We start from the raw sequence: 23,447 nt of genomic DNA on the forward strand, positions 1-23,447 counted from the left end.
ATAAGTACTGAGGGAGTGCTGCACTGTCAGAGGGTCAGTACTGAGGGAATGCTGCACTGTCAGAGGGTCAGTACTGAGGGAGTGCTGCACAGTCAGAGGGTCAGTACTGAGGGAGTGCTGCACTGTCAGAGGGTCAGTACTGAGGGAGTGCTGCACTGTCAGAGGGTCAGTACTGAGGGAGTGCTGCACTGTCAGAGGGTCAGTATTGAGGGAGTGCTGCTCCGTCGGAGAGTCAATACTATGGGAGTGCTGCACTGTCAGAGGGTCAGTACTGAGGTATTGCTGCACTGTCAGAGGGTCAGTACTGAGGGAGTGCTGCACTGTCAGAGGGTCAGTACTGAGGGAGTGTTGCACTGTCAGAAGGTCAGAACTGAGGGAGCGCTGCACTGTCAGAGGGTCAGTACTGAGGGAGTGTTGCACTGTCAGAGGGTCAGTACTGAGGGAGTGCTGCACTGTCAGAGGGTCTGTACTGAGGGAGTGCTGCACTGTCAGAGGGTCAGTACTGAGGGAGTGTTGCATGTCCGAAGCTCAGTACTGAGGGGGTGCTGCGCTGTCACAGGGTCAGTAATTAGGGAACATTGCACTGTCACAGGGTCAGTACTGAGGGAGTGTTGCACTGTCAGAGGGTCAGTACTGAGGGAGTGCTGCACTGTCAGAGGGTCAGTATTGAGGGAGTGTTGCATTTCCGAAGCTCAGTACTGAGGGAGTGCTGCACTGTCACAGGGTCAGCACTGAGGGAGAGCTGCACTATCAGAGGGTCAGTACTGAGGTAGTGCTGCACTGTTGGAGGGTCAGTACTGAGAGACTGCTGCACAGTCAGAGGGTCAGTACTGAGGGAGTGCTGCACAGTCAGAGGGTCAGTACTGATGGAGTGCTGCTCTGTCGGAGGGTCAGTACTGATGGAGTGCTGCACTGTCAGAGGGGAAGGACTGAGAGCGTGCTGCACAGACAGAGGGTCAGTACTGAGGGAGAGCTGCACTGTCTGAGTGTCAGTACTGAGGGAGTGCTGCACTGTTGGAGGGTCAGTACTGAGGGAGTGCTGCACTGTCAGAGGGTCAGTACTGAGGGAGCACTGCACTGTCCGAATGTAAGTACTGAGGGAGTGCCGCACTGTCAGAGGGTCAGTACTGAGGGAGTGCTGCACTGTCAGAAGGTCAGTGCTGAGGGAGTGTTGCACTGTCCGAAGGTCAGTACTGAGGGAGTGCTGCTCTGTCGGAGAGTCCGTACTGAGGGAGTGCTGCAAAGTCAGAGGATCATTACTGAGGGAGTGCTGCACTGTCAGAGGGTCAGTGCTGAGGGAGTGCTGCTATGTCAGAGTTTCCGTACTGAGGGAGTGCTGCAAAGTCAGAGGATCATTACTGAAGGAGTGCTGCACTGTCAGAGGGTCAGTACTGAGGTAGAGCTGCACTGTCAGAGGGTCAGTACTGAGGGAGTGCTGCACTGTCAGAGGGTCAGTACTGAGGTAGAGCTGCACTGTCAGAGGGTCAGTATTGAGGGAGTGCTGCTATGTCAGAGGGTCAGTACTGTGGGAGTGCTGCACTGTCAGAGGGTCAGTGCTGAGGGAGTGCTGCACTGTCAGAGGGTCAGTACTGAGGGAGTGCTGCACTGTCAGAGGGTCAGTGCTGAGGGAGTGCTGCACTGTCAGAGGCTCAGTACTGAGGGAGTGCTGCACTGTCAGAGGGTCAGTGCTGTGGGAGTGCTGCACTGTCAGAGGCTCAGCACTCAGGTAGAGCTGCATCGCTGGGATGACGATATTGAGTTGCCGTCTTTCGAATGCGACATTAATCCAAGATCCCTGCTTTCTCTGGTGGGTGTAAAAGATCCCATGCCCCTCTTTAAATAAGAGCAGGGGAGGTCTCTGTGCTGCCAATATCATTAAACCTCTGGCGCCCGATTTCAACTCCATGCAAGTGAATGGGTTTTGAGTGAATTAAAATCTCACTCCGTTCACTTACCACTTTGCTGCTTCTTGCTGTGCATAAATTAGCTGTCACATTTCCTACATTGAGACAGTTACTACACTTCAAAAGTATTTTGCTAACTGTAAAGTGCCTTAGGACTATCTGAAGTTGTGAAAGGCAGTGTATAAATGCAAGTTGCTTCTTTTTTATTCTCAGAGAGGAGGAAAAAATGTTGTTTTCTTTGTGCCCTGTATATAGCAGCTTGATGGCAGGAATCAGCCATCTGACAGAAGGTTTCAACTGGATGATGGACCCTGGATTGCCCTGCATCGATGGAGGTATGACATATCACCATGGCGACCACAGTGAGAATGATGATGGGTGTGAAAGGCAGAAAGCCTCTCTCAGGAATACATGATTATGATGATTGTGGCTGTTGTTATTTTCAGAATGTTATCCATCAGCTTCACTGATTCATCCCCTTCCACCCCCGTTATTAACAAGCCCTCTGATAGTGAGCTGAAATGAATTGTTTCGCATCTCTTGACCTTGTCAAGTGCTTTGTTTTCTATAATCACACAAGGGCTTGTCAACAGCCTGTGAATGTCACCTAAAGGAACCATCTGCAATCCTATTCCAGAAGCAGAGAGTGCATCACTCTCAGAATACCTGATTCACTACTAAAAGTATGAATCCACTTAAATTTTAATCACTGCTTCTTATTTGCATTGTAAAGTGGTGACAGTGCAGGCACGGAGCTGCAAGAGGTTTTGCTCGATCATTTTGAATGGATTTATTACATTGTTTATTTCCAAAGCAGTTTTCCACATGCAAATAGGGAGAACAAAGAAGTGAGGCAGCTGAGAAGATTTATTAGAATGGTTCGGTGTGGGAGAGACTGGAAAAGCTGGGCTTATTCTGCTTCGAGCAGAGAAAGTCATGGGGGAGTTGTGGGGGTGGTGGGGGAAGGAGCGCTCGGCCTGTAGCCCTCTAGGCTACGACACCTCAAGTGTCTATCCAAGTGTTTTTTAAATGTGGTGAGGGTTTCTACTCTCCATCCTCTCAACTCCCCTCAAACCCATTAAACCTTTGCTCCCTGGTTATTGACTTCTATGCTAAGGAACACAATCCTCCCTATTAACTCTTTCTTGACCCTTCATAATGTTATACCCTTCAATTAAATTTCCCCTCAGCTTCCTCAGTTCCAGAGAAAACAACCCCAGCCTATCCAATCTTTCCTCATAGATAAAATTCTTCATCCCTGGCAACATCTTTATAAATCTCCTCTGGACCCTCTCTGATGTGAATACATCCTTCCTCTAATGTAGTGACCAGAACTGTACTCTAGCTGGAGCCTAACTAGTGTTTTATACAGTCCTAGCATAGCTTTCCTGCTTTTATATTTTATACCTTGGTTCTGACCTGCTCTTGTAGCCACAGTATTTATATGGCTGGGGTCCGGTTCAACTTCTGGTCAATGCTAACCCTCAGGATGTTGATAGTGGGGGATTCAGTGATGGTAATGCCATTGAATGTCAAGGGGAGATGATTAGATTGTCTCTTGCTGGTCGTTGCCTGGAAATTATGTGTAGCTCTGGATATTTTCTTGAAATTGACTTCAAATTCCTGGATTTGTTTGGACTTCTCTGGTCATCGAGATTACAGTGGAGTACACTGTAAGATTACACTGTGTCTCCAATATAAGATATTCTGTTCCCCATATTTTGAAGCACCTTGATCAGATTCAGCCTTCAGCCCCCTCATAAGCCAATGATTGGAGTGGTTGTACCTGTTTATCAGCTTCAGCTGCAGTCTGGTTGCTGGCCGCAGTTCCACTCACCCCCACTTCTGGACCTTATGGTAACCACCAACTCTGCCATCTTCTTTCCACCCTGCAACTGATTCAGCACGCCCTCCGAATCCTCATTCCAATGAAATTACTCCCATCAGTTCATCCTCCGATACTTTACGCTTCAAATGAAACCTGGGATTGTTCTCCTTAAAGCAGAGAACATTAAGGGGAGATTTAATGGAATGGTATGAAAGAAAAATACAATGCTTGCTGGAAATCTGAATTAAAACCAGAAAATGCTGGAAATATTCAGCAGGTCAGGCAGCATCTGTGGAGAGAAAAACAGACTTAACATTTCAGGTCAATGACCTTTCATCATGAGAGGCACCCATTGCGCCTGCCTGGCTCTTTGAAAAGCTTATCCAATTAGTCCCACTCCCTTACTCTTTCCCCAAAGCTCTGCAAATTAGTTGTCTTCAAATACATGTCCAATTTCCCTTTGATAGCTCACAGAAACATGAAAACATAGAAAATAGGAGCAGGAGTAGATCATTCAGCCCTTCGAGCCTGCTCCACCATTCAATATGATCGTGGCTGATCCTCGATCTCAACGCCATACTCCCACTCTCCCCATACTCCTTGATGCCTTTAGAGTCCAGAAATATATCTATTTCCTTCTTAAATATATTCAGTGACTTGGCCTCCACAGTCTTCTGTGGTAGAGAATTCCACAGGTTCACCACCCTCTGAGTGAAGAAATTTTTCCTCATCTTAGTACTAAATGGTTTACCCTCTATCCTGAGATTGTGACTCCTTGTTCTGGACCCCCCCAGCCAGAGGAAACATCATCCCTGCATCCAGTCTGTCCAGCCCTGTCAGAATTTTATACGTTTCAATGAGATCTCCTCTCATTCTTCTAAACTCCAGTGAATACCGGCCTAGTCGGCCCAATCTCTCCTCATACAACAATCCTGCCATCCCAGGAATCAGTCTGGTGAACCTTCGCTGCACTTCCTCTTTGGCAAGTATATCCTTTCTTAGGTAAGGAGACCAAAACCCCACACAATACTCCAGGTGTGGTCTCACCAATACCCTGTACAGCTGCAGTAAGACATCCTTGCTCCTGTGCTCATGTCCTCTCGCAATGAAGGCCAACATACCAATTGCCTTCTTAACTGCTTGCTGCACCTGCATGTTTGCTTTCAGTGATTGGTGTACAAGGACACCCAGGTTAATTGTACATCAATATTTCCCAATTCATCACTATTGAAATAATTCACTGCCATTCGGTTTTTCCTACCGAAGTGGATAACTTCACACTTACCCACAGTTATACTGCATCTGCTATGCATTTTCCCACTCACTCAACCTGTCTAAACTCGCCTTGAAGCCTCTTAACACCCTCTTCACCGTTCACATTCCCACCAAGTTTCGTATCGTCAGCAAACTTGGAAATATTACATTTGATTTCCTCACCCAAATCATTGATATATATTGTGAATAGCTGGGGCCCAAGCACTAATCCCTGCGGTACCCTACTAGTCACCACCTGCCTTTTGAAAAAGACCCGTTTACTTCTACTCTGTTTCCTGTCTTCTAACCAATTCTCAATCCATGCCAAAATATTACCCCCAATCCCATGTACTTTAACTTACACACTAACTTCTTATATGGATCTTTATCCAAAGCTTTCTGGAAATCCAAATACACCACATCTACTGGTTCTCCCTTATCAAGGAGATAAGTAGATTTCCCTTTTTGGATTTCCCTTTCATAAATCCATGTTGACTTTGTCTAACCCCATTGATATTTTCTAAGTGTCCTGTGATCACCCCCCTTATAATAGATGCTAGCATTTTCCCTACTACTGATGTTAGGCTAATTGGTCTGTAATTGTCGTTTTCTCCCTCTCTTGTTTTTTAAATATTGGGTTTACATTCACCCCTCTCCAATCTGCTAGGGCTGTTGTTTTTGAATCTGCTTCCTCCATCCTTTCAGGCAGCATGTAAATTGTAAATTGGGGAGGCAGTGGTGTAGTGGCATTGTCCCTGGACTGGTAATCCAGAGACCTAGGGCACCTGGGTTCAAATCCCAACACAGCAGATGGTGAAATTTGAATTCAATAAAAATCTTGAATTAAAAGCCTGATGATGACTATGAAACTACTGCCAATTGTTGTAAAAACCCATCTGGCTCACTAATGTCCTTACCTGATCTGGCCTTTATGTGACCAAAGCAATATGGTTGACCTGAGTGAGGACAATTATGGGGTGGGTAATAAATGCTGGCCTAGCCATCAATGCCCACATCCATGAATGACTAAAAAAAGCCTGTATGATGATTTCCTCTCTGCCTCTTACTTTAAATCTATGACCTATAGTTACCCACCCACTTGCCAAAGGAAATAGCTCCTCCCTACTTGTTGTATTTTAAAAACCTCATAAATTTGAATTTTTGGTTGTATGAGTCCAAGAAGAACAAAGGGAAGCAAATCTGCCCCATGCTCAATCCCACTCGAATTATCCCTCTAGTTCTGTGCACAGTAACAACAGGTGCAGGCATGAAAGGGTTACAGTCACCTTTCCCAGCAGATCAGAAAACATATGAGGAAACATTATCATGCTGCTTTAAACATTTTAGTAGCATATGAAAATATACAGCTTGCACTTGCAAGAGAAGCTCATGAATTAAAAATCTTCTCCCCTTGATCTTGAGTGAAGTGCGGAGGTGGAGAGATCGCAGAAAAAAGAAAATGAAAGGTCAGTCAGGAGTGAAGGATTCATTATCAAAATCCATAACATTCAGAAAAGCAACATAGTTTAAGTAAAAAATGAGGACCTGGCCTTTGGCATTGTGTCTGGAAAAGTATTTACATTGCATAGAATTTACAGCAATACAACAGGTATCAGCCCAACAGGTCTGTGCCATGCTTATGCCCCACTCAAACCTCCTCCTGCCTTACTTCATCTAACCCTCTATGAAGCAGTATCACAGTAGCTTTACAGTGTAAAAGGTGGCAATTCGGCCCATCGAGTCTGCACTGGCTCTCTGGAAGAGTATTCCGCCTAGTCCCACTCCCCTACCTTATCCCCGTAACCTTGTGTTATGGCACAGCCGATGGTAAATGCTGAGCTGTTCAAATCCCAAAGGGAAACTTGAAACAACTGCCACAACTTGTTTTGCAGTTTGTATAAATTTCAAGATGTGTGCCTTGAATTCAGTATTAATAAGACCACCAAGTTTTATAGGTTTTGCAAAACTAGATTAGCATTTATTAATAAGAGAATGATTTTTAAATACATTCATAGATCCACCAATTACTATTATGATAACTTCTGAATCCTCTAATTAATCTAACTCCCAGTTACACTTTCATTAAGGCAACAGTAAGACACACAGATTTTAAACGACCCAGGCAAAGAAACATGATACCCTGAACAAGCCCAATTCCACATGCTCTTGCTTTTCATCTTCCCCCATGTGCTTACCCAGCTTCCCCTAGAAACAAAGAAATGTAGAAACTAGGAGCAGGAGTAGGCCATTCAGCCCTTCAAGCCTGCTCCGCCATTCAATATGATCATGGCCGATCCCCTATCTCAACGCTATATTCCCGCTTTCTCTCCATACCCCTTGATGCCCCTAATATTCAAAAATGTATAAATTTCTTTCTTGGATATACTCAGTGACCCGGCCTCCACAGCTTCTATGGTAGAGAATTCTACAGGTTGACCACCTTCTGAGTGAAGAACTGTTTCCTCATCTCAGTCCTTAATGGCCTGCCCCATATCCTGAGACTGTGACCCCTGGTTCTAGACTCCCCAACCAGGGGAAACATCCTCCCTGCCACCAGTCTATCTAGCCCTGTTAGAATTTTATACATTTCAATCAGATCCCCTCTCATTCTTCTAAACTCTAGTGAATACAGGCCCAGTCGAACCAATCTCTCCTCATACAACAGTCCTACCATCCCCAGTATCAGCCTAGTGAATCTTCGCTGCACTCCCTCTATGGCAAGTATATCCTTTCCTAGGTAGGGAGACCAAACCTGCACACAATACTCCAGGTGTGGTCTCACCAAGGCTCTGTATAACTGTAGTGAGACATCCCTTCAGAACTCAAATCCTCTTGCAATGAAGGCCAACATACCATTTGCCTTCCTAATTGCTTGCTGCACCTGCCTGTTTACTTACATTGACTGGTGTACAGGGACATTCAGATTCCTTTGTATATCCACATTTCCAAATATATCACCATTTAAATAATGCTCTGCCTTTCTATTTTTCACACTGAAGCTTATAACTTCACATTTATCCACGTTATACTATATCTGCCATGTGTTTGCCCACACACACAACTTGCCTAAATCGCCCTGAAGCCTCCTTGCATCCTCCTCACAACTCACAACCCTGCCCAGTTTTGTGTCATCAGCAAACCTGGAAATATTGCATTTGGTTTCCTCATCCAAGTCATTTAAATATATTGTGAATAGCTGGGGCCCAAGCACTGATCCCTGCGGTACACCACTAGTCACCACCTGCCATCTGGAAAAAGACCCTTTTATTCCCACTGTCTATTTCTAGTCTGTCAACCAATTCTCAATCAATGCCAGTATATTACCCCCTGATCCCATGTGTTTTAATTTTGCCCACTAGCCCCTTTTGTGGGACCATATCAAAAGCCTTCTTGAAATCCAAATACACCACATCCACTGGTTCCCCCTTACCTATTCTACTAGTTACATCCTCAAAAAACTCCTGTAGATTAGTTAAGCATGATTTCCCTTTCATAAACCCATGCTGACTTTGTCTAATCCTGATAATGCTTTCCAAGTGTTCTGTTACCACGTCTTTTATACTAGACTCCAGCATTTTCCCTACTACTGATGTTAGGCTAACTGGTCTATAATTCTCTGTGTTTTCTCTCCCTCCTTTTTTAAATAGTGGGGTTACATTTGCCACCCTCCAATCTGTAGGAAATGCTCCAGAGTCTATAGAATTTTGGAAGATGGCCACCAATGCATCCAATATTTCCAGGGCCACTTCCTTTAGTATTCTGGGATGTAGATTATCAGGCCCTGGGGATTTTACAGCCTTTAACCCCATTAATTTCTCTAGCACCATTTTTTTTACTAATACTGATTTTATTCAATTCTTTCCTCTCACTCACCCCTTGGTTCCCTAACATTTCCGGGAAATTATTTGTACCCTCTTTCGTGAAGACAGGATCAAAATATGAGTTCAATTCTTCTGCCATTTCTTTGTTCCCCCAGTAGTGTAGTTTATAATTTCCCCCATTCCTGACTGTAAGGGACCTACATTTGTCTTCGCTAATCTTTTTCTCTTCACATATTTATAGAAGCTTTTACAGTCAGTTTTTATGTCCCCTGCAAGTTTACTCTCATACTCCATTTTCCCCTTCTTGATCAATCACTAAAATATATCTATCCTATTCCCTGTGATGGGGAGTTCCATATTCTCACCATTCTCTAATTAAAGAATTTTCTCCTAAATTCCCTATTGGATTTACTAGTAACTATCTTATATTTATGGTCCCTCATTTTAGACTGTGCCACAATTGGAAACATCTTCTCCACATCTACCCTGGCAATGGCTTAATAATTTTAATGATCCCTATCAAGGAAGGGAGGCAGAAAGCAGGAAATTTTCAGCCAGTTTAGTTTGACATCAGTTGCGGGGAAGGTGGCAGAGGCAATCATTAAAGAGGTTATAGCTGAGCACTCAGAAAAGCTCAGGGTAATCGGGAGAGTCAGCATGGTTTTATGAAAGGTAAATCATGTTTAACCAATTTATTAGAGTTCATTGAAGGAGTAATGTGCAGTGGATAGAGGGGAGCCTGTAAGGTATTTGGATTTCCAGAAAGCATTTGATAAGCTGCCACATCAAAGGTTATTGCGGAAAATAAAAGTGTAGGGGATAACATGTTAGCCTGGATAGAAGATTGTCTGGCTGGCAGAAAGCAGAGAGCACACATAAATGGGCCTTTGTCTAACTGACAGGATGTGATGAGTGAAGTCCCTCAGGGGTCTGTGCTGGGACCTCAACTTTTTACAATTTACATCAGTCACTTAGTTGAGGGAGTGAAGAGATGGAAGGTAAATTTGCAGATGTCACAAAGATAGGAAGAAAGTATATTGTGAAGAAGACATAGGCCTGCATTTTTCGCTGGTCAGCTGCATGCGATCGGTGGGCCCTGAGGCAGATGGGAAACGGGCCTCCAACCGCGATCGGCCCCCGACTGCGATTTCACGCTGGCTGCCCAATTAACGGAAAAGCTGAAAAGCTCAGCGCTGCTGGGATCGGGAAGAGGGCCGGTGACGACGTCACCGTGGGTGTGGGTAAGCACTTCCACTGAGCTCTCTGAAGGCAGACAGCTATCTCAGGGAGCTGCAGACCTCCAAGTAATAAAATAAAGCACAGAAATGGTGCAAAAAATGCCCATGCAGCACAATCAAGCACCTGAAAGCATACCTGATAAAAATGCTGTCCCCACATGTTACTTTTTATTTTATTTCCTAACGGAGATTTCATCCCACCCTTGGATGAGGCTTCATCTAAAGTGTAAAAGCCGCCTGGTCGATTGGCCCGTCCGTCAGCTGTAAGATTGGGTGGCCATGAAAAGTCACTGACAATTGCACTGTTAATGGGCTTAGTTGTCCACCTAATTGTCGGCGGGTGCTCTTCTGACTGCTGCACCCGCCTGCCGAGCGAAATATCACATGATGACGTCAGGACGCTCAACTGACATCTTCTCGAGCGAGTTTACACCCACTCAGGTCGGGCGCGTGCCCGCCTGCACAGCATAAAACTCTGCCCATAAGTTGTTGGCAGATAAGTTGAGTGAGTGGGCAAAAACCTGGCAACTGCAGTAGAATGGGAGGGGGGTGGTGGGGGGGGGTGAAATATGAAGTTGTTCACTTTGGCAGGAAGAATAAAACAACAGAGTATTAAACGGAGTGTGACTGCAGAGTTCCGAGGTGCAGAGGGATCGAAACGTTCTGGTGCTTGAGTTAGTATGCAGGTACAGCAAGTAATCGAGAAGGCTAATGGAATGCTATCCTTTATTATGAGAAGAATTGAACATAAAAGTAAAGATGTTATTGTCACAAAACTATCATATTTTTCATAATATTATTGTGGGGTATTGTAAAGTAGACTTATGTTTGTGCATGTGTGGATGGTTCTGTCTGTGTGGCCAATTTAATTAAATTAGACAAATAGACTGCAAAGTTGAAATTATCAAAAGGGTTAGAAACATAGAAACTAGGAGCAGGAGTAGGCCTTTCGGCCTTTCGAGCCTGCTCCACCATTCAATATGATCATGGCTGATCCTCTATCTCAACGCCATATTCCCACTTTCACTCCATACCTCTTGATGCCCCTAATCACTAAATATTTATCAATTTTTTTCTTGACTATACTCACTGACCCAGCCTCCACAGCCTTCTGTGGTAGAAAATTCCACAGGTTGACCACCCTCTGAATGAAAAATTTTTTCCTCATCTCAGTCCTTAAAGGCCTGCCCCATATCCTGACACTGTGGCCCCTGGTTCTAGACTCCCCAACCAGGGAAAACAGCCTCCCTGCATCCAGTCTGTCTAGTCCTGTTAGAATTTTATACATTTCAATCAGATCCCCTCTCATTCTTCTAAACTCTAGTGAATACAGGCCCAGTCGAACCAACCTCTCCTCATACGACAGTCCTGCCATCCCCAGTATCAGCCCAGTGAACCTTCGCTGCACTCCCTCTATGGCAAGTATATCCTTTCCTAGGTAAGGAGACCAAATCTGCACACAATACTCCAGGTGTGGTCTCACCAAGGCCCTGTATAACTGCAGTAAGACATCCCTACTTCTGAACTCAAATCCTCTCGCAATGAAGGCCAACATACCATTTGCCTTCCTAATTGCTTGCTGCACCTGCCTGTTTATTTTCATTGACTGGTGTACAAGGACACCCAGATCCCTTTGTACATCCACATTTCCCAATATATCACCATTTAAATAATGCTCTGCCTTTCTCTTTTTCACACCGAAGTGTATAACTTCACATTTATCCACGTTACACTGCATCTGCCGTGTGTTTGCCCACACACACAACTTATCTAAATCACCCTGAAGCCTCCTTGCATCCTCCTCACAACTCACAACCCCGCCCAGCTTTTGTCGTCAGCAAACTTGGAAATATTGCATTTGGTTCCCTCATCTAAGTCATTTATATATATTGTGAATAGCTGGGGCCCAGCACTGATCCCTGCGGTACACCACTAGTCACCACCTGCCACCCAGAAAAAGACCCATTTATTCCCACTCTCTGGTTCCGGTCTGTCAACCAATTCTCAATCCATGCCAGAGGCCGTGTAAAATCTGAAAAGGACACTGTGTGAAACAGACTTGGGGAAAAGCCTGTAGCCAGTTTGCAGGTGTAAGAGGGCATGTGAAATGCTAATGAGTGAAATTGGGTAAAGTCTTAGCAGATAGGGTGGGAATGAAATTTGAATTTTAGGGTAAGTGGAGAGGTGTTTGGTTTTCAATGAGACACAGTGGGATGGGGTGTTTACAACTAACAAGATAAATAAGGCAGGTTATTACATTGATTTTTCCCAAAAGTGCTGACCATAATGACAACACAAAGGATTGTTATTTTATGGGAAAAGTAAAATCCAAAGAACAATGAGATTTACATATTGAAGAGGAAGAAATATATTTAAAGAAGGGTTGGAAGGCTATGTGTGGGTGGCTGTGTAATATTTGAAAGGTACACTGTGTGCAACTGACTTGGGGAAAAGCCTGTAGGTACTTTGTAGAAGTCTGCTGTTCCAGTAATCAAAGTTGTGTTAAAAGCCTTTGGAATTCCACTGTCGAGTGGGTGCTTGTGGTAACCTTGCTGGATTGTGTATATAACTTTAAAATCTATTTTGGACTGTTGTCTTAAAGGGGGAACGTACTTGTGAGTCTGGTTAACTAGGAATTTTGGGAATTATTATAGTATTAAGTAGCCGTGTAATTGTAACCTTGTGTATATGTTTTATTCCTTTTTTTGTTAATAACTGTTTTAATTTATTTTATTTTAAATCTCTAAAGATGTTAGTGGACTCCTTACTTCTCAACTCAGTGCACAAATCTTCTCAGAATAAACAGAAATTGCAGACTGTTGTGATAGAGTGGCCAAGTTTCCCTTGTGGATTTGGTCAGCCTGGAAAATACCACCTGCCATATCATAACATAATGCTTTAGTTATACAGAGCATTGGTGAGACTGCATCTCCAATCCTGTTTTGGTCCCCTTATTTAAGGAAAGATGTAAATGCATTGCAGGTGGTTCAGAGGAGATTTGCTAGATTGATACCTGGAATGAGTGGGTTGTCTTATGAGGAAAGGTTGAGCAGACTGGGCTTGTTTCCACTGGAGTTTGGAAGAGTGAGGGGTGATTTGATTGAAGTATACAAGATCCTGAACGGTCTTGGCAAGGTGGATGTGGAAAGGATGTTTCCTCTTGTGGGTGAGTCCAGAACTAGGGGGCACTGTTTTAAAATTAGGGGTCGCCATTTTAGGACAGAGATGAGGGGAAATCTTTTTCTCTCTGAGGGTTTTGGGACTTTGGAATTCTCTGCCTCAGAAGGCGGTGGAAGCAGAGTCACTGAATATTTTTAAGTAGAGATAGATAGATTCTTGTTAGGCAAGGGAATCAAAGGTTATTGGGGATAGATGGGAATGTGAAACTCGAAACACAAACAGATCAGCCATGACCTTGTTGAATGGCGGAGCAGGCTCAAGGAGCCGAATGGTCTACTTCTGCTATTTCGTATGTTCGTATGTAAGTCACCCCTTTATCCTGGGGGGAAAAAACCTCAGCCTGTTCGATTTTTCCTGAATAGCTAGGATTAACTGAGCATGTGACTATAACTGAGCGATGATGGTACAAATTGAAACAAATGAAAAGATCGCTTCCCAGTTTGAAACCAGTTTGAGTTTTTAATGTACAATTATTTCACCACAGTTTTTCCTTCATCTGCTGGTTGATGTTAGCTTTTGATTTTCCCAATGCTGGCAGTCCTCTTCTACCTCACCTCTTCATGTGTGAGCCCAGATACCATGTGTTGGCAGACATGGTGCTTGATGTTGCAATCAGCACTTACACATGAACATCTTCCAGCTATCAATGAGAGTCAGGGAACCTGGGTGAGATGAACACCTCCTAAGATCAGATGGGGATTGGGGAGCTTAGCTGAGTTTTCCTTTAGGGCACTGAGGCTAATTTTAATAGCCCACCATCACCTGCAATTGAATCAACAGATATTGGTAACTAGTATGATTCAGGACCACTGCCATTCTATCAAAATTACATTTTCAAAGTGCTTTTAAGTTGCCTGTTAAGAATATTGAGTCATCATGAAATTATTTTCAAGATGGTTTATATCCACCAGCTGGCACCTAACAGAACTATGGGCAGCTACAAAAATCACCCTGGAGTCTGCAAGGTTAACATTTACTCCTTTATTGCTCTGATTTCTCACATCAATCCAGAACACTGTCCTTAACTTCAAATCAGAGTGTACCCATCTCTATTTTGGGCACTGCTACTGTTCGGTGGTAAATGGAATGAAAGTGGAAGAAAGCTGGGAGTTATTTAACCTTCAGGATGAGGTACTCCAGGCTGAATTCAGGTTACCCTCCAAGTACCATGCTCCTGTCCTCCTTCCTGCTGCTCCAATTTGGAGAACTTCAAAATGATGCACAACAATAATATCCGACAATCATTCTTTATTATATTCTGTTCCATTCTAGTGATTTTTCTATTAGTGTTCCATTCCATCTGGAGATGAGAATAAATACAAAGGATTCTGGGGGGGAGGGTAGAGAGAACAGCATGGTGCTTACAATTATCCACCTTTGAAAAGACGGTATACAAAAGGACTCATTTTATTTTCACGTCCATGCACTCAGGAAAACTCTTTGTCGCTCATTTTCTCAGCATTATACACTAAGGCGCTCTAATCACCTGTCAGAAACACATGCAGGCTTGAACCCATCTGGAATCACAGTGCTCAGTAATAATACAGCACACAAGACAGCATGTAAAGGTGAAAGATGTACATGAGACACAAACTCCAATTAAGTGATGCAATTAGGCAATGAATTCATACTCAAAGACTTCAGGCTAGTGAAGATTTCGCTTGTTATGCTGTGTTTACAGGAATTAAAAGATCCCCAAACCTAACTGACATCTGAAACGTAAGCTGTGAAGAGAATTGAAGGGCCTTTAGTCTGTTCTCATTGAGACTCTTAAGATACACAAACCAGAAGGACCAGTGGGTGGAGCCATAGGCATCCTTTTTGTTGAGCCAGAGAGGACAAAGGAACATCATTAAAAGCTCAGGAAGCCTTTGTACAAGGCCTGTGAGAGGGAGCAGTCTTTCATGAGACAAATTACTACTTTTTGCATGCTCCGTGTTCTTATGAAAGGAACAAGACACAAGGTGTAGCAGCTTCACACGTTCTATGTTTAACCAGTGGACTAGACTGCCACCTAGAGCACTGAATGCAGATACTGATAAAGCATTCAGGGTGTCTCTAAGGAGCTCACACTGAACTTTAATACTGCACAAATACATAACATAACTGTATAAAAATCCTTCGTTCACAGTTTAAAACCAACTTTCACTTGGATTAAAGTGGTGGATGGAGGATTTTTATACAAAGATAAGCATTGATGCACTAATATCGCACATCGTGATTAGATCTAACATAGTCCTGATTCTGCTGGCACCAAGGTGAGACTAAAGATAATAATGGCCTTAGGTTGGCCCTATACATAAACCAGAATGGAGTGAGGTATTCTGGGACTGCACCAAGTATACATGCTCAATATGAGCCTGCTTTATACCTCTTAATCTCCCTCTCTACCTCTCACCCCCATCTCCACCTCTCACTCCATGCCTTAAAGAAAGAAAGAATTACACTTATGTAGCACTGTCCTTAACCTCAGGATATCCCAAAGCGCTTTACAACCAGTGACCTTTTTTGAAGTGTAGTTACTGCTGTAATGGAGGAAACACAGCAGCCAATTTGCACACTGCAAGCTCCCGCAAACAATAATGTGATAAACAACATCCATATGGTCTTTTTCTGGATGGCAAGTTGTAACTAGTGGGGTGCCACAGGGTTTGGGCCTTGGGCCCCAACTTTTACAATCTATATTAATGACTTGAATTCAGGGGTAGAAGGCACTATAGCTAAATTTGCAGGTGACACCAAAATAGGTGGGAAAGTAAGTTGCAATGAAGAAATAAGAAACTTACTAATATGGACAGACCATAAGACCATAAGACATAGGAGCAGAAATTAGGCCATTCGGCCCATCGAGTCTGCTCCGCCATTCAATCATGGCTGATAAGTTTCTCAACCCCATTCTTCCACCTTCTCCCCGTAACCTTTGATCACCTTACCAATCAAGAACCTATCTATCTCGGTCTTAAATACACTCAATGACCTGGCCTCCACAGCCTTCTGTGGCAATGAATTCCTTAGATTCACCACTCTCTGGCTAAAGAAGTTTCTCCTCATCTCTGTTGTAAAAGGTCTTCCATTTACTCTGAGGCTGTGCCCTCGGGTCCTAGTCTCTCCTACTAATGGAAACATCCTCCCCACGTCCACTCTATCCAGGCCTTTCAGTATTCTGTAAGTTTCAATCAGATCCCCCCTCATCCTTCTAAACTCCATCGAGTATAGACCCAGAGTCCTCAAACATTCCTCATATGTTAAATGGTAGGTTAGGTAAATGACAGGTTAGGTAAATGGGCCAAAATTTGGCAGATGGAGTTTAACGTGGATAAGTGTGAGGTTATCCATTTTGGTCTGAAGAATAAAAAGGCGACTTATTATTTAAATGGAGAGAAACTTCAGAATGCATCAGTGCAGAGGGATCTGGGTGTCCTCATGCATGAATTGCTGAAAGCTAGTATGCGGGTACAGCAGGTAATAAGGAAGGCAAATGGAATTTTGGCATTTATTGCTAAAGGAATAGAGTATAAAGATAGGAAAGTTTTGTTGCAACTGTACAAGGCATTGGTGAGACTGCACCTGGAGTACTGTGCACAGTTTTGGTCCCCATACTTGAGGCCAGACCAGGTAAGGGTGCAGATTTCCTTCATTGAGGGCATTAGTGAACAAGATGGATTTTTAATGACAATTGATGATAGTTTCATGGTCACTTTTACTGAGACTATCTTTATATTCCAGGTTTTATTAATTGAATTAAAATTTCACCAGCTGCTGTGGTGGGACTTGACCCCAGAGCATTAGCCTGTACTACTACACCACCATATCCCCTGAGTGATGTTGATTAAGCTCTGGGTTTAAGACCTAGGCCAGGACTTGCTGGCAATGGAAGGAGAGTTCATGACGTGGTTCAATGGACTGATGATCAGCAAGGGAATCCCTCCATCATCTCCCCACTATTCCCCAAAGGGGATTCGAGTCACTCCACGTGATATCAAGAAATGTCTGAAGGCACTGGATACTGCAAAGGCTATGGGCCTTGACAATATTCCAACAATAGTACTGAAGACTTATGCTCCAGAACTTGCTGAGCCCCTAGCCAAGCTGTTCCGGTACAGCTACAACACTGGCATCTACCGGCTATGTGGAAAATTGCCCAGGTATGTCCTGTACACAAAAAGCAGGACAAATCTAACCCAACCAATTACTGCCCCATCAGTCTACTCTCCATCATCAGTAAAGTAATGGAAGGGGTCATCCGCAGTGCTATCAAACGGCACTTGCTTAGCAATAACCTGCTCACTGACGCCCAGTTTGGGTTCTGCCAGGGCCACTCAACTCCTGACCTCATTTCAGCCTTGGTTCAAACATGGACAAAAGAGCTGAACTCACGAGGTGAGAGTGACTGCCCTTGACATCAAGGCAGCATTTGACAGAGTGTGGCATCAAGAAGCCCTAGCAAAACTGGAGTCAATGAGAATCAGGGGGAAAACTCTCTGCTGGTTGGGGTCATACCTAACACAAAGGAAGATGGCTGTGGTTGTTGGAGGTCAGTCATCTCAGCTCCAGGACATCACTGCAGCAGTTCCTCAGGGTAGTGTCCTCGGACCAACCATCTTCGGCTGCTTCACCAAGGACCTTCCTTCCATCATAAGGTCAGGAGTGGGGATGTTCGCTGATGATTTGCACAATGTTCAGCACCATTCATGACTCCTCAGATACTGAAACAGTCCATGTCCAAATGCAGCAAGACCTGGACAATATCGAGGCTTGAGCTAACAATTGACAAGTAACATTCGTGCCACACACGTGTCCAGGCAATGACCATCTTCAGCAAGAGAGAATCCAACCATCGCTCCTTGATGTTCGATGGCACTACCATCACAGAATCCCCGACTGTCAACATGCTTGGGGTTACCATTGACCAGAAACTGAACTGGACTAGCCATTTAAATACTGTGGCTACAAGAGCAAGTCAGAGGCTAGGAATCATGCGACGGGTAACTCACCTCCTGACTCCCCAAAGCCTGTCCAGCCTGTACAAGGTACAAGTCAGAGTGTGATGGAATACTCCCAATTTGTCTGGATGAGTACAGCTCCCACAACACTCAAGAAGCTTGATATTATCCAGGACAAAGCAGCCTGTTTGATTGGCACCACATCCACAAACATTCACTCCACCCACCACCAATGCACAGTAGCAGCAGTGTGTACCATCTACAAGAGGCACTGTAGGAATTCACCAAGGCTCCTTCTACAGCACCTTCCAAACCCATGACCACTGCCATTGAGAAGGACAAGGGCAGCAGATAGATGGGAACACCACCACCTGGAAGTTCCCCTCCAAGCCACTCACCATCCTGACTTGGAAATATATCACCGTTACCTTCACTGTCGCTGGGTCAAAATCCTGAAGCCCCCTTCCTATCAGCACTGTGGGTGTACCTACACCACGTGGACTGCAGCGGTTCAAGAAGGCAGCTCATCACCACCTTCTCTAGGACAACTAAGGATGGGCAATAAATGCTGGCCCAGCCAGCGAAGCCCACATCCCATGAATGAATAAAAAATAAGTGTATAAAAAGAATTATCAAGGACACCAGGGAGAACTCTCCTGCTCTACTTCTGTAGAACTCCATGTTTCAATCCCTCCAAAAAGGTTTCCGTCCATGCCACAGCATTACATTGGCTCCTGTCAAAGTTGCAAATAACACCCAATGTGACTGTCACAAGCTAAACTCTCCCTCCTCATCCTTCTCAATTTGCCTACAGCCTTTGTCACTGTTGATCATACCGTCTACCTCAAATGTATCTGCTCTCACCTATACCATTCTTCTTGATGCAGCCACGACCAGAGAATCACCTTTGCTCCCCACTTCCGCATTATTACCTCTGGTGTTCTCCAAGGATCGATCCTTGGTTCCCCTCCTATTTCTCATCTACATGCTGCCCTTCTGCAACAGCACCTGAGAGCAAAGTATTAGTTTTGATATGTACACTTATGACACCCAACTGTATCTTACCATCACCTGTCTTGACTTCTTCACTGTCTCCAAATTTTCAAGACTGCTTTTCCAGGACTAGATGAGCAGAAGTTTTCCCCAATTAAATTATTGGCAAAACTGAAACCATTGTCTTCACTTATAAGAGGGAAGAGATGTGGATTGGCAGAAATGCTTTAGGGACGAAGTCCAGAGCTTAGGCCTTTGGCAACTGAAGGTGTGGCCGCCAGTGAATGCCTTCTTTATCTTCTTTCAGCTTCTCCCATTTCACTTGGGGTCATCACAAAGCTGATTGATTACCCTTCTCCGTCTCCCCCTGTCAGTCACCCATTCCTCTTCCAATCCTGTTGTGTTTAAGTCTTTCACCACCACATCTTTGCATCTGGTCTTCAGCTTTCCTATTCTCCTTCTTCCTGGCAGTCCCCTCACTGCCCTCAGTACATTCCTTCATTTTCTCTGCAACAGATGACCATACGACTTCACTCTCTTCTCAGCTCCTTTCTTTGATGCTCCCTCCCTCTTCACTGATTCCCTGATGTGCTGGTTCCTGATCTTGTCCTTTCTCATTACTCCACACATCCATCTCAGCATCCACATCTCATTAGTATCCAGTTGTTGTTCCTCCCTTCTTGATATTACCCAAAGTTTTTGCACTGTAGAACAAGGTCAACTTGCAACCTTGTCATGTAGACTCCCCCTTTCAGTTTCAGCAATCCTTTTCTATAAGAGCACAGCCGCCAGTGGGTGACTAAAATTGGGGTTGCTCAGGAGGCCAAAGTTGGAGGAGCACAGAGATCTCGGAGGGCTATAGGGTTGTTGGAGGTTACAGAAATAGAGTTGAGGCCAAGGCGAAATTTGAACACAAGGATGAGAATTCATTTTTTTTTAAACTGATTTCACTTTAATACCCTAGGACTGGTTGTATTTGCATGGGGGAGAAGATTGTTGATAGGGTGGGCCATACTTAGTCATGGAGTTTAAAACCATTCTAAGCTCTGGAATTCATTCCCTAAATCTCTCTCCTCCTTTAAGACGTTCCTTAAAACCTACTTTTTTTGATCAAACTTTCTGTCCTAATATTCCCATATGTGACTCGGTGTCATATTTTGATAGCACTCCTCTAAAAGTGCATTCTACTACATTAAACTTGGTGTTACAACAACAACTTATACACCATGGGATCTTCCACTTGCACCTCAGAAGGCTTTGGTTCAGTGTCTTAACCAAATACACCAGCTCCACCAGTGTAACACTCTCTCAGTACTGCAATACAGTGTTAGTTTGGATTATGTGCTCAAATTTCTGGGTGAACCTGACTCAGAGGCAAGAGTGCTACCACTGAGCCATGGCAGACACCTTTGTCTTAATATATTGGTATCTCTCTCTACCTTTCACAGCCCCCAAAACTTATTCCCTCACTTGCTTTATCTGAATGCATGAAACATCTACAATAAGATAGATGAACTGGTGGTACAAATAGAGGTAAATGGATTTAGATCTAATCATCTTTACAGAAACATGGTTACAAGCTGATCAATGGTGGGAAATAAATGTCCAGGTGACACAATATTTTGGCAAGACAGACAGAATGACAAAGTAGGAGGGGTAGCCCTGATAGTAAAAGATGACATAAGGACATTAGTGGGAAAAAAATCTGGTCTCAGAGGATCATGAAGTAGATTAGTAATAGCGAGAACCAGAAAACACTGGTGGGAGAAGTTATAACATTGGACAGAGCATTAAACAAGAAATTATTGGAGCTTGTAACAAAAATGATGTAATAATTGTGGGGGACTTTAATCTTGATATTAACTGGGACAAAAAAATTGGCAAGCCTGGCACAGAAGATGAGTTTGTAGAATGTTTTCGTGACAGTTTCTTGGAGCAATGCGTTGTGGAACTGACTAGGGTGACACAATGTTAGACCAGGTATTGTGTAATGAAGCAGAGTTAATTAGTAATGTCATAGTAAAAGATCCACTGGAAAATAGTGATCATAATCCCATTGAATTCTATGTTAAGTTTGAAAGTGACATACTCCAATCAGAAACAAGAATCTTGACTTTAACAAAGCCAATTACATAGGAATGAGGGGAGAACTGGCTAAGACTAATTGGGTAGGTAGACTAAAAGGCATGTTGTAAATGAATAGTGGGAGACATTTAAGGAAACAATTCAAAACGTTCAACAGAAATAAATTTCATTGAAAAACAAAAACTGAGCAAGAAAGACCCATCCGTGGCTCACTCAGGAAATTAAGGATTATATTAGATTGAAAGAAGAGGCTTACAATCTTGCAAAAAAAAATGGTAGCAAGTCTAAGGATTGGGAGTGTTTTAGAAGCCAGCAAAGGGTCACCAAAAAGCTGATGAAAAGGGAAAAAATAGTGAACCACTGGTCAGTTAGCCTAACATCAGTTGTTAAGAAAAAGCTTTAAACTATTATTAAAGAAATCTTAGAAAAGCATAGTATGACTATGTTATGACCACAGCCGATGTTAATTTCTGTGCAAACCAAATCCCAGAAGGAAACTTGGGCTTATGGGCCACAACCGTTTTTTTTTCTACTTTGATAATGAGAAGAAGATCTCAACAGTAGGAGGCCCAGTAACGTTTTTGGGTTTTTAAAAATTAAAAGTAAAAGTTTTATTAACAAGAAAGAAAAGAAAACTTAAGCACACAAGATTACAGTGACACAATTAAGGTTAATCTTACTAAACATTCCCCCAAAACTCTGCTTGGTCGAACCCACAAGTAAACGCTTTCCAGGCAACACTCTGTTATAGATATTTAAATATTAAATCCAGTAATATTACACAAGGCAAACTACTGTAGCTTCAATATAGGTGTACCACATGTCTTTTACCCTCTTTCACTTTCGGTGGAATTCACTTCAGGATAAAACTGCTTGCTGCAGCCCAAGACTTCTCAACAGCTCAATTTGTGTCTTGAACATGCTCAATGATTAAGCTTCCATGGCCCTCTGGGGTAGAGAATTCCAAAGATTCACCACCCTCTGAGTGAGGAACTTCCTCCTCATCTCAGTCTTAAATGGCCTACCCCTTAAACTGAGTTTATGTGCCCTGGTTGTAGACTCACCAGCCCGGGGAAGCATCTTATCTACATCCACCCTGTCACGCCCTGTAAGAATTTTGTAATGGTTCAATGAGGTCACCCCTCATTCTTCGAAACTCTAGGGAATACAACCCCAAACTCCCAATCTCCCCTCATAAGACAATCCCACCATCTCAGGGATTAACCTGGTGAACTTCTATTGCACTCCCCCTATGGCAAGTATACTTTTTCTTAGATAAGGAGACCAAAACTTTACACAATATTCCTTGTGCGGTCTCACCAGGGCTGTATATAACTGCAGCAAGACATCTTTACTCCTGTACTCAAATCCCTTCGTGATGAAGGCCAACATCCCATTTGCCTTCGTAATTGCTTGCTGCACCTGTCTGCTAACTTTTAGTGACCATGAACAAGGACATCCAGGTCTCTTTGGACAGTCACACTTCTCAACCTCTCACCATTTAAAAATATTCTGCCTTTCTGTTTTTTCTACAAAAGTGAATAACTTCACACTTATTCACATTGTATTCCATCTGCCATGTTCTAGCTCATTCACTTAGCCTGTCCAAATCCTCTTGAAGCCTCCTTGCATCCACCTCACAACTCATGTTCCCACCCAGTTTGGTGTCATCAGCAAATTTGAAAATACTACAATTGGTCCCCACATCCAAATCATTTGTATAGATTGTGAACAGCTGTGGATCCAGCACTGATCCTTGCAGTACCCCAATAGTAACAGTCTTCCATCTTGAGAATGACCCATTTATTCCTACTCTCTGTTTTCTGCCTGCTAACTAATTCTCAATCCATAGTAATTTATTACCCCCAATCCCATGCGCTCTAATTTTACTTACTACCTCCTGTGTAGGACCTTATCAAAAGCCTTCTGAAAACCCAAATACACCATATCCACTGGTTCTCCTTTATCTATGTTACAGGTAACGTCCTCAAAAAAACTCAGTTTGTCAAACGTGATTTTCCTTTCATAAATCCATGTTAATTCTGCCCAATTTTACCATTCTTTTCTAGATGTCCAGTTATCACATCCTTCATAATATATTCTAACATTTTCCCTTCTACTGACGTCAGACTAACAGGTCTGTAGTTTTCCATTCTCCCCCTTCCTCCCTTTTTTAAATAGTGAGGTTACATTTGCGGCTT

The 23,447-nt window shown here is 43.5% G+C and overlaps 1 protein-coding gene across 1 annotated transcript in view; it reads left to right on the forward strand.

The window, feature by feature from the left end:
- LOC144681154 (dynein axonemal heavy chain 6-like) overlaps positions 1–23,447 on the forward strand; it is a gene marked incomplete at its 3' end in the record, with an annotated part of 934,896 nt that overhangs the window by 783,165 nt on the left and 128,284 nt on the right. The window lies entirely within an intron of this gene.

The sequence above is a fragment of the Cetorhinus maximus genome, chromosome 5 (assembly GCF_964194155.1).
Source record: "Cetorhinus maximus chromosome 5, sCetMax3.hap1.1, whole genome shotgun sequence".
Classification (NCBI taxonomy): domain Eukaryota; kingdom Metazoa; phylum Chordata; class Chondrichthyes; order Lamniformes; family Cetorhinidae; genus Cetorhinus; species Cetorhinus maximus.